Below are 11565 nucleotides of genomic sequence, written 5' to 3'. Positions count from 1 at the left end.
TCATCTGGCTTCTGCAACTTTTAACATGAAAAATCCAATGAGGAGAAGAAAAGCAAAGCCAAAGAGTCCATCCCAAAATCCGACAAACAAGCAAAATGAACAAAAAGCATTGAATTCAATTCTTTCTGATTTTAGAAACTGCATTAAAGAAGGGCTGCACCGGTCCTGGAGATACTGCAATACCAGGTCAATGCGTGGAGTGGACAGAGCAAGCTCTTTTTCCATCTCCCTGTTCTAAAAATCCATTTAATATATGGTCCCCAGATAGGGGACGTATCAGATATTAAACTGATAAGAACAGATACTACACTTGATCTTAGCCAAAAGGCCGAGAAGCGATAACCAGAATTGGTTTCCGACTACGGTGCCACCCAAGGATTCTGAAAAGTCCATTTGTGGAGATGGCCACCTGGACTCCCGTTAAGAAGACATGCTGTCAACCTCTAGATCCCTCACATGCCTGCACTTTTCGGCTTGCTGCTGCTGCAATCCACGCGTTTTAGATCTGCATAACTCCACCTCTTTTAGCACAGTACCCTCAACCCCCGGCTGTTCCCACCCGCCTCAACACCGTTGGACGGGAGGAGAACCAATTAAGGCGGGGGGGGGGGTGGAACGAGCAGCTGTCTACCCTTAGCAGGAGGGTTGCTGATCAATTACCTCTCCTGCTGCTGCTGCTGCTGGCTGTCCAGCAGCAGACTGAAGGTGGCTGCTGCTGTGCGCAGGTATATAAAGGCTCAGAGCCTATTATGACACGCGCAGCCAGCGTTCCATTGCCACATTCCGTCTACTGCAGGCGGGATACCTGGATGGCTGAATGTCACTGAGAAGCTCACAGAGACCGCCATAAGCAACAGTTTAAAAGAATGCCACAGACTAATCAACCAAACTTTTTGGGTTGGTTTCTCTTTTATAGTCTGCAGGCATTAAATGAAAGAAGTCAGTGTTCCAGCAGAGGGAGACAACGTTTCAGAAAAGGCATTGTAGCAAACCAAAAAAGAAATTTTAAGCGCAGCAGAGTAACCAGCTCACATACCTGTTAGCTCAGGTGAGTTTAAAAGGCTGCTGTTGATAACAAGGGCATTTGCTAAATAGATGGTGTGTGTGCAACAATATACTGAAAGGTCAATTATATTGTGCAGCTTATCTCACCACCTGTAGTTATTTAGGTGAAAGCTCCAAAATGCTTGCCTAATATGTCTGTTTATCCAAAAGGAAGTATAGAGGGAGAGCTAGATAGATAGCATTGCATTACATTACATTACATGGCAATGCAATGCACAGTTGCTGAAGTTGAACCAAAATGAGCTTGTCATCTGGCTTCTGCAACTTTTAACATGAAAAATCCAATGAGGAGAAGAAAAGCAAAGCCAAAGAGTCCATCCCAAAATCCGACAAACAAGCAAAATGAACAAAAAGCATTGAATTCAATTCTTTCTGATTTTAGAAACTGCATTAAAGAAGGGGTGCACCGGTCCTGGAGATACTGCAATACCAGGTCAATGCGTGGAGTGGACAGAGCAAGCTCTTTTTCCATCTCCCTGTTCTAAAAATCCATTTAATATATGGTCCCCAGATAGGGGACGTATCAGATATTAAACTGATAAGAACAGATACTACACTTGATCTTAGCCAAAAGGCCGAGAAGCGATAACCAGAATTGGTTTCCGACTACGGTGCCACCCAAGGATTCTGAAAAGTTCATTTGTGAAGATGGCCACCTGGACTCCCGTTAAGAAGACATGCTGTCAACCTCTAGATCCCTCACATGCCTGCACTTTTCGGCTTGCTGCTGCTGCAATCCACGCGTTTTAGATCTGCATAACTCCACCTCTTTTAGCACAGTACCCTCAACCCCCGGCTGTTCCCACCCGCCTCATCACCGTTGGAAGGGAGGAGAACCAATTAAGGCGGGGGGGGGGGTGGAACGAGCAGCTGTCTACCCTTAGCAGGAGGGTTGCTGATTAATTACCTCTCCTGCTGCTGCTGCTGCTGGCTGTCCAGCAGCAGACTGAAGGTGGCTGCTGCTGTGCGCAGGTATATAAAGGCTCAGAGCCTATTATGACACGCGCAGCCAGCGTTCCATTGCCACATTCCGTCTACTGCAGGCGGGATACCTGGATGGCTGAATGTCACTGAGAAGCTCACAGAGACCGCCATAAGCAACAGTTTAAAAGAATGCCACAGACTAATCAACCAAACTTTTTGGGTTGGTTTCTCTTTTATAGTCTGCAGGCATTAAATGAAAGAAGTCAGTGTTCCAGCAGAGGGAGACAACGTTTCAGAAAAGGCATTGTAGCAAACCAAAAAAGAAATTTTAAGCGCAGCAGAGTAACCAGCTCAGGTGAGTTTAAAAGGCTGCTGTTGATAACAAGGGCATTTGCTAAATAGATGGTGTGTGTGCAACAATATACTGAAAGGTCAATTATATTGTGCAGCTTATCTCACCACCTGTAGTTATTTAGGTGAAAGCTCCAAAATGCTTGCCTAATATGTCTGTTTATCCAAAAGGAAGTATAGAGGGAGAGCTAGATAGATAGCATTGCATTACATTACATTACATGGCAATGCAATGCACAGTTGCTGAAGTTGAACCAAAATGAGCTTGTCATCTGGCTTCTGCAACTTTTAACATGAAAAATCCAATGAGGAGAAGAAAAGCAAAGCCAAAGAGTCCATCCCAAAATCCGACAAACAAGCAAAATGAACAAAAAGCATTGAATTCAATTCTTTCTGATTTTAGAAACTGCATTAAAGAAGGGGTGCACCGGTCCTGGAGATACTGCAATACCAGGTCAATGCGTGGAGTGGACAGAGCAAGCTCTTTTTCCATCTCCCTGTTCTAAAAATCCATTTAATATATGGTCCCCAGATAGGGGACGTATCAGATATTAAACTGATAAGAACAGATACTACACTTGATCTTAGCCAAAAGGCCGAGAAGCGATAACCAGAATTGGTTTCCGACTACGGTGCCACCCAAGGATTCTGAAAAGTCCATTTGTGGAGATGGCCACCTGGACTCCCGTTAAGAAGACATGCTGTCAACCTCTAGATCCCTCACATGCCTGCACTTTTCGGCTTGCTGCTGCTGCAATCCACGCGTTTTAGATCTGCATAACTCCACCTCTTTTAGCACAGTACCCTCAACCCCCGGCTGTTCCCACCCGCCTCAACACCGTTGGAAGGGAGGAGAACCAATTAAGGCGGGGGGGGGGGTGGAACGAGCAGCTGTCTACCCTTAGCAGGAGGGTTGCTGATTAATTACCTCTCCTGCTGCTGCTGCTGCTGGCTGTCCAGCAGCAGACTGAAGGTGGCTGCTGCTGTGCGCAGGTATATAAAGGCTCAGAGCCTATTATGACACGCGCAGCCAGCGTTCCATTGCCACATTCCGTCTACTGCAGGCGGGATACCTGGATGGCTGAATGTCACTGAGAAGCTCACAGAGACCGCCATAAGCAACAGTTTAAAAGAATGCCACAGACTAATCAACCAAACTTTTTGGGTTGGTTTCTCTTTTATAGTCTGCAGGCATTAAATGAAAGAAGTCAGTGTTCCAGCAGAGGGAGACAACGTTTCAGAAAAGGCATTGTAGCAAACCAAAAAAGAAATTTTAAGCGCAGCAGAGTAACCAGCTCACATACCTGTTAGCTCAGGTGAGTTTAAAAGGCTGCTGTTGATAACAAGGGCATTTGCTAAATAGATGGTGTGTGTGCAACAATATACTGAAAGGTCAATTATATTGTGCAGCTTATCTCACCACCTGTAGTTATTTAGGTGAAAGCTCCAAAATGCTTGCGTAATATGTCTGTTTATCCAAAAGGAAGTATAGAGGGAGAGCTAGATAGATAGCATTGCATTACATTACATTACGTGGCAATGCAATGCACAGTTGCTGAAGTTGAACCAAAATGAGCTTTTCATCTGGCTTCTGCAACTTTTAACATGAAAAATCCAATGAGGAGAAGAAAAGCAAAGCCAAAGAATCCATCCCAAAATCCGACAAACAAGCAAAATGAACAAAAAGCATTGAATTCAATTCTTTCTGATTTTAGAAACTGCATTAAAGAAGGGGTGCACCGGTCCTGGAGATACTGCAATACCAGGTCAATGCGTGGAGTGGACAGAGCAAGCTCTTTTTCCATCTCCCTGTTCTAAAAATCCATTTAATATATGGTCCCCAGATAGGGGACGTATCAGATATTAAACTGATAAGAACAGATACTACACTTGATCTTAGCCAAAAGGCCGAGAAGCGATAACCAGAATTGGTTTCCGACTACGGTGCCACCCAAGGATTCTGAAAAGTCCATTTGTGGAGATGGCCACCTGGACTCCCGTTAAGAAGACATGCTGTCAACCTCTAGATCCCTCACATGCCTGCACTTTTCGGCTTGCTGCTGCTGCAATCCACGCGTTTTAGATCTGCATAACTCCACCTCTTTTAGCACAGTACCCTCAACCCCCGGCTGTTCCCACCCGCCTCAACACCGTTGGAAGGGAGGAGAACCAATTAAGGCGGGGGGGGGGTGGAACGAGCAGCTGTCTACCCTTAGCAGGAGGGTTGCTGATTAATTACCTCTCCTGCTGCTGCTGCTGCTGGCTGTCCAGCAGCAGACTGAAGGTGGCTGCTGCTGTGCGCAGGTATATAAAGGCTCAGAGCCTATTATGACACGCGCAGCCAGCGTTCCATTGCCACATTCCGTCTACTGCAGGCGGGATACCTGGATGGCTGAATGTCACTGAGAAGCTCACAGAGACCGCCATAAGCAACAGTTTAAAAGAATGCCACAGACTAATCAACCAAACTTTTTGGGTTGGTTTCTCTTTTATAGTCTGCAGGCATTAAATGAAAGAAGTCAGTGTTCCAGCAGAGGGAGACAACGTTTCAGAAAAGGCATTGTAGCAAACCAAAAAAGAAATTTTAAGCACAGCAGAGTAACCAGCTCACATACCTGTTAGCTCAGGTGAGTTTAAAAGGCTGCTGTTGATAACAAGGGCATTTGCTAAATAGATGGTGTGTGTGCAACAATATACTGAAAGGTCATTTATATTGTGCAGCTTATCTCACCACCTGTAGTTATTTAGGTGAAAGCTCCAAAATGCTTGCCTAATATGTCTGTTTATCCAAAAGGAAGTATAGAGGGAGAGCTAGATAGATAGCATTGCATTACATTACATTACATGGCAATGCAATGCACAGTTGCTGAAGTTGAACCAAAATGAGCTTGTCATCTGGCTTCTGCAACTTTTAACATGAAAAATCCAATGAGGAGAAGAAAAGCAAAGCCAAAGAGTCCATCCCAAAATCCGACAAACAAGCAAAATGAACAAAAAGCATTGAATTCAATTCTTTCTGATTTTAGAAACTGCATTATAGAAGGGGTGCACCGGTCCTGGAGATACTGCAATACCAGGTCAATGCGTGGAGTGGACAGAGCAAGCTCTTTTTCCATCTCCCTGTTCTAAAAATCCATTTAATATATGGTCCCCAGATAGGGGACGTTTCAGATATTAAACTGATAAGAACAGATACTACACTTGATCTTAGCCAAAAGGCCGAGAAGCGATAACCAGAATTGGTTTCCGACTACGGTGCCACCCAAGGATTCTGAAAAGTCCATTTGTGGAGATGGCCACCTGGACTCCCGTTAAGAAGACATGCTGTCAACCTCTAGATCCCTCACATGCCTGCACTTTTCGGCTTGCTGCTGGTGCAATCCACGCGTTTTAGATCTGCATAACTCCACCTCTTTTAGCACAGTACCCTCAACCCCCGGCTGTTCCCACCCGCCTCAACACCGTTGGAAGGGAGGAGAACCAATTAAGGCGGGGGGGGGGGGGGTGGAACGAGCAGCTGTCTACCCTTAGCAGGAGGGTTGCTGATTAATTACCTCTCCTGCTGCTGCTGCTGCTGGCTGTCCAGCAGCAGACTGAAGGTGGCTGCTGCTGTGCGCAGGTATATAAAGGCTCAGAGCCTATTATGACACGCGCAGCCAGCGTTCCATTGCCACATTCCGTCTACTGCAGGCGGGATACCTGGATGGCTGAATGTCACTGAGAAGCTCACAGAGACCGCCATAAGCAACAGTTTAAAAGAATGCCACAGACTAATCAACCAAACTTTTTGGGTTGGTTTCTCTTTTATAGTCTGCAGGCATTAAATGAAAGAAGTCAGTGTTCCAGCAGAGGGAGACAACGTTTCAGAAAAGGCATTGTAGCAAACCAAAAAAGAAATTTTAAGCGCAGCAGAGTAACCAGCTCACATACCTGTTAGCTCAGGTGAGTTTAAAAGGCTGCTGTTGATAACAAGGGCATTTGCTAAATAGATGGTGTGTGTGCAACAATATACTGAAAGGTCAATTATATTGTGCAGCTTATCTCACCACCTGTAGTTATTTAGGTGAAAGCTCCAAAATGCTTGCCTAATATGTCTGTTTATCCAAAAGGAAGTATAGAGGGAGAGCTAGATAGATAGCATTGCATTACATTACATTACATGGCAATGCAATGCACAGTTGCTGAAGTTGAACCAAAATGAGCTTGTCATCTGGCTTCTGCAACTTTTAACATGAAAAATCCAATGAGGAGAAGAAAAGCAAAGCCAAAGAGTCCATCCCAAAATCCGACAAACAAGCAAAATGAACAAAAAGCATTGAATTCAATTCTTTCTGATTTTAGAAACTGCATTAAAGAAGGGGTGCACCGGTCCTGGAGATACTGCAATACCAGGTCAATGCGTGGAGTGGACAGAGCAAGCTCTTTTTCCATCTCCCTGTTCTAAAAATCCATTTAATATATGGTCCCCAGATAGGGGACGTATCAGATATTAAACTGATAAGAACAGATACTACACTTGATCTTAGCCAAAAGGCCGAGAAGCGATAACCAGAATTGGTTTCCGACTACGGTGCCACCCAAGGATTCTGAAAAGTCCATTTGTGGAGATGGCCACCTGGACTCCCGTTAAGAAGACATGCTGTCAACCTCTAGATCCCTCACATGCCTGCACTTTTCGGCTTGCTGCTGCTGCAATCCACGCGTTTTAGATCTGCATAACTCCACCTCTTTTAGCACAGTACCCTCAACCCCCGGCTGTTTCCACCCGCCTCAACACCGTTGGAAGGGAGGAGAACCAATTAAGGCGGGGGGGGGGTGGAACGAGCAGCTGTCTACCCTTAGCAGGAGGGTTGCTGATTAATTACCTCTCCTGCTGCTGCTGCTGCTGGCTGTCCAGCAGCAGACTGAAGGTGGCTGCTGCTGTGCGCAGGTATATAAAGGCTCAGAGCCTATTATGACACGCGCAGCCAGCGTTCCATTGCCACATTCCGTCTACTGCAGGCGGGATTCCTGGATGGCTGAATGTCACTGAGAAGCTCACAGAGACCGCCATAAGCAACAGTTTAAAAGAATGCCACAGACTAATCAACCAAACTTTTTGGGTTGGTTTCTCTTTTATAGTCTGCAGGCATTAAATGAAAGAAGTCAGTGTTCCAGCAGAGGGAGACAACGTTTCAGAAAAGGCATTGTAGCAAACCAAAAAAGAAATTTTAAGCGCAGCAGAGTAACCAGCTCACATACCTGTTAGCTCAGGTGAGTTTAAAAGGCTGCTGTTGATAACAAGGGCATTTGCTAAATAGATGGTGTGTGTGCAACAATATACTGAAAGGTCAATTATATTGTGCAGCTTATCTCACCACCTGTAGTTATTTAGGTGAAAGCTCCAAAATGCTTGCCTAATATGTCTGTTTATCCAAAAGGAAGTATAGAGGGAGAGCTAGATAGATAGCATTGCATTACATTACATTACATGGCAATGCAATGCACAGTTGCTGAAGTTGAACCAAAATGAGCTTGTCATCTGGCTTCTGCAACTTTTAACATGAAAAATCCAATGAGGAGAAGAAAAGCAAAGCCAAAGAGTCCATCCCAAAATCCGACAAACAAGCAAAATAAACAAAAAGCATTGAATTCAATTCTTTCTGATTTTAGAAACTGCATTAAAGAAGGGGTGCACCGGTCCTGGAGATACTGCAATACCAGGTCAATGCGTGGAGTGGACAGAGCAAGCTCTTTTTCCATCTCCCTGTTCTAAAAATCCATTTAATATATGGTCCCCAGATAGGGGACGTATCAGATATTAAACTGATAAGAACAGATACTACACTTGATCTTAGCCAAAAGGCCGAGAAGCGATAACCAGAATTGGTTTCCGACTACGGTGCCACCCAAGGATTCTGAAAAGTCCATTTGTGGAGATGGCCACCTGGACTCCCGTTAAGAAGACATGCTGTCAACCTCTAGATCCCTCACATGCCTGCACTTTTCGGCTTGCTGCTGCTGCAATCCACGCGTTTTAGATCTGCATAACTCCACCTCTTTTAGCACAGTACCCTCAACCCCCGGCTGTTCCCACCCGCCTCAACACCGTTGGAAGGGAGGAGAACCAATTAAGGCGGGGGGGGGGGGGGGGTGGAACGAGCAGCTGTCTACCCTTAGCAGGAGGGTTGCTGATTAATTACCTCTCCGGCTGCTGCTGCTGCTGGCTGTCCAGCAGCAGACTGAAGGTGGCTGCTGCTGTGCGCAGGTATATAAAGGCTCAGAGCCTATTATGACACGCGCAGCCAGCGTTCCATTGCCACATTCCGTCTACTGCAGGCGGGATACCTGGATGGCTGAATGTCACTGAGAAGCTCACAGAGACCGCCATAAGCAACAGTTTAAAAGAATGCCACAGACTAATCAACCAAACTTTTTGGGTTGGTTTCTCTTTTATAGTCTGCAGACATTAAATGAAAGAAGTCAGTGTTCCAGCAGAGGGAGACAACGTTTCAGAAAAGGCATTGTAGCAAGCCAAAAAAGAAATTTTAAGCGCAGCAGAGTAACCAGCTCACATACCTGTTAGCTCAGGTGAGTTTAAAAGGCTGCTGTTGATAACAAGGGCATTTGCTAAATAGATGGTGTGTGTGCAACAATATACTGAAAGGTCAATTATATTGTGCAGCTTATCTCACCACCTGTAGTTATTTAGGTGAAAGCTCCAAAATGCTTGCCTAATATGTCTGTTTATCCAAAAGGAAGTATAGAGGGAGAGCTAGATAGATAGCATTGCATTACATTACATTACATGGCAATGCAATGCACAGTTGCTGAAGTTGAACCAAAATGAGCTTGTCATCTGGCTTCTGCAACTTTTAACATGAAAAATCCAATGAGGAGAAGAAAAGCAAAGCCAAAGAGTCCATCCCAAAATCCGACAAACAAGCAAAATGAACAAAAAGCATTGAATTCAATTCTTTCTGATTTTAGAAACTGCATTAAAGAAGGGGTGCACCGGTCCTGGAGATACTGCAATACCAGGTCAATGCGTGGAGTGGACAGAGCAAGCTCTTTTTCCATCTCCCTGTTCTAAAAATCCATTTAATATATGGTCCCCAGATAGGGGACGTATCAGATATTAAACTGATAAGAACAGATACTACACTTGATCTTAGCCAAAAGGCCGAGAAGCGATAACCAGAATTGGTTTCCGACTACGGTGCCACCCAAGGATTCTGAAAAGTCCATTTGTGGAGATGGCCACCTGGACTCCCGTTAAGAAGACATGCTGTCAACCTCTAGATCCCTCACATGCCTGCACTTTTCGGCTTGCTGCTGCTGCAATCCACGCGTTTTAGATCTGCATAACTCCACCTCTTTTAGCACAGTACCCTCAACCCCCGGCTGTTCCCACCCGCCTCAACACCGTTGGAAGGGAGGAGAACCAATTAAGGCGGGGGGGGGGGGTGGAACGAGCAGCTGTCTACCCTTAGCAGGAGGGTTGCTGATTAATTACCTCTCCTGCTGCTGCTGCTGCTGGCTGTCCAGCAGCAGACTGAAGGTGGCTGCTGCTGTGCGCAGGTATATAAAGGCTCAGAGCCTATTATGACACGCGCAGCCAGCGTTCCATTGCCACATTCCGTCTACTGCAGGCGGGATACCTGGATGGCTGAATGTCACTGAGAAGCTCACAGAGACCGCCATAAGCAACAGTTTAAAAGAATGCCACAGACTAATCAACCAAACTTTTTGGGTTGGTTTCTCTTTTATAGTCTGCAGGCATTAAATGAAAGAAGTCAGTGTTCCAGCAGAGGGAGACAACGTTTCAGAAAAGGCATTGTAGCAAACCAAAAAAGAAATTTTAAGCGCAGCAGAGTAACCAGCTCACATACCTGTTAGCTCAGGTGAGTTTAAAAGGCTGCTGTTGATAACAAGGGCATTTGCTAAATAGATGGTGTGTGTGCAACAATATACTGAAAGGTCAATTATATTGTGCAGCTTATCTCACCACCTGTAGTTATTTAGGTGAAAGCTCCAAAATGCTTGCCTAATATGTCTGTTTATCCAAAAGGAAGTATAGAGGGAGAGCTAGATAGATAGCATTGCATTACATTACATTACATGGCAATGCAATGCACAGTTGCTGAAGTTGAACCAAAATGAGCTTGTCATCTGGCTTCTGCAACTTTTAACATGAAAAATCCAATGAGGAGAAGAAAAGCAAAGCCAAAGAGTCCATCCCAAAATCCGACAAACAAGCAAAATGAACAAAAAGCATTGAATTCAATTCTTTCTGATTTTAGAAACTGCATTAAAGAAGGGGTGCACCGGTCCTGGAGATACTGCAATACCAGGTCAATGCGTGGAGTGGACAGAGCAAGCTCTTTTTCCATCTCCCTGTTCTAAAAATCCATTTAATATATGGTCCCCAGATAGGGGACGTATCAGATATTAAACTGATAAGAACAGATACTACACTTGATCTTAGCCAAAAGGCCGAGAAGCGATAACCAGAATTGGTTTCCGACTACGGTGCCACCCAAGGATTCTGAAAAGTCCATTTGTGGAGATGGCCACCTGGACTCCCGTTAAGAAGACATGCTGTCAACCTCTAGATCCCTCACATGCCTGCACTTTTCGGCTTGCTGCTGCTGCAATCCACGCGTTTTAGATCTGCATAACTCCACCTCTTTTAGCACAGTACCCTCAACCCCCGGCTGTTCCCACCCGCCTCAACACCGTTGGAAGGGAGGAGAACCAATTAAGGCGGGGGGGGGGGTGGAACGAGCAGCTGTCTACCCTTAGCAGGAGGGTTGCTGATTAATTACCTCTCCTGCTGCTGCTGCTGCTGGCTGTCCAGCAGCAGACTGAAGGTGGCTGCTGCTGTGCGCAGGTATATAAAGGCTCAGAGCCTATTATGACACGCGCAGCCAGCGTTCCATTGCCACATTCCGTCTACTGCAGGCGGGATACCTGGATGGCTGAATGTCACTGAGAAGCTCACAGAGACCGCCATAAGCAACAGTTTAAAAGAATGCCACAGACTAATCAACCAAACTTTTTGGGTTGGTTTCTCTTTTATAGTCTGCAGGCATTAAATGAAAGAAGTCAGTGTTCCAGCAGAGGGAGACAACGTTTCAGAAAAGGCATTGTAGCAAACCAAAAAAGAAATTTTAAGCGCAGCAGAGTAACCAGCTCACATACCTGTTAGCTCAGGTGAGTTTAAAAGGCTGCTGTTGATAACAA

The 11565-nt window shown here is 45.4% G+C and overlaps 9 non-coding genes across 9 annotated transcripts; all 9 read right to left on the bottom strand.

Annotated features, from left to right (window-relative positions):
• Nucleotides 1-149: 149 nt before the first annotated feature.
• On the bottom strand, nucleotides 150-340 carry LOC141216384 (U2 spliceosomal RNA). The gene has a single exon (XR_012285419.1). It is a non-coding gene; the product is annotated as a U2 spliceosomal RNA (small nuclear RNA).
• A 1121-nt stretch (nucleotides 341-1461) lies between these two features.
• LOC141216191 (U2 spliceosomal RNA) lies at nucleotides 1462-1652 on the bottom strand. Its single transcript, XR_012285232.1, has one exon. It is a non-coding gene; the product is annotated as a U2 spliceosomal RNA (small nuclear RNA).
• Nucleotides 1653-2757: 1105 nt separating this feature from the next.
• On the bottom strand, nucleotides 2758-2948 carry LOC141216190 (U2 spliceosomal RNA). Its single transcript, XR_012285231.1, has one exon. It is a non-coding gene; the product is annotated as a U2 spliceosomal RNA (small nuclear RNA).
• Nucleotides 2949-4069: 1121 nt separating this feature from the next.
• Nucleotides 4070-4260, bottom strand: LOC141216189 (U2 spliceosomal RNA). The gene has a single exon (XR_012285230.1). It is a non-coding gene; the product is annotated as a U2 spliceosomal RNA (small nuclear RNA).
• Nucleotides 4261-5380: 1120 nt separating this feature from the next.
• Nucleotides 5381-5571, bottom strand: LOC141216609 (U2 spliceosomal RNA). Its single transcript, XR_012285636.1, has one exon. It is a non-coding gene; the product is annotated as a U2 spliceosomal RNA (small nuclear RNA).
• A 1124-nt stretch (nucleotides 5572-6695) lies between these two features.
• LOC141216187 (U2 spliceosomal RNA) lies at nucleotides 6696-6886 on the bottom strand. Its single transcript, XR_012285229.1, has one exon. It is a non-coding gene; the product is annotated as a U2 spliceosomal RNA (small nuclear RNA).
• Nucleotides 6887-8006: 1120 nt separating this feature from the next.
• Nucleotides 8007-8197, bottom strand: LOC141216186 (U2 spliceosomal RNA). The gene has a single exon (XR_012285228.1). It is a non-coding gene; the product is annotated as a U2 spliceosomal RNA (small nuclear RNA).
• Nucleotides 8198-9323: 1126 nt separating this feature from the next.
• Nucleotides 9324-9514, bottom strand: LOC141216185 (U2 spliceosomal RNA). The gene has a single exon (XR_012285227.1). It is a non-coding gene; the product is annotated as a U2 spliceosomal RNA (small nuclear RNA).
• A 1122-nt stretch (nucleotides 9515-10636) lies between these two features.
• Nucleotides 10637-10827, bottom strand: LOC141216183 (U2 spliceosomal RNA). The gene has a single exon (XR_012285225.1). It is a non-coding gene; the product is annotated as a U2 spliceosomal RNA (small nuclear RNA).
• Nucleotides 10828-11565: the final 738 nt, after the last annotated feature.

Source organism: Phyllobates terribilis, unplaced genomic scaffold (genome assembly GCF_046119375.1).
Source record: "Phyllobates terribilis strain yellow unplaced genomic scaffold, ASM4611937v1 Scaffold_236__1_contigs__length_3049075, whole genome shotgun sequence".
In the NCBI taxonomy this organism is placed as follows: domain Eukaryota; kingdom Metazoa; phylum Chordata; class Amphibia; order Anura; family Dendrobatidae; genus Phyllobates; species Phyllobates terribilis.
The sequence above is the reverse complement of the archived record's forward strand: the minus strand, read 5'-3'. Positions and strand labels throughout refer to the sequence as shown.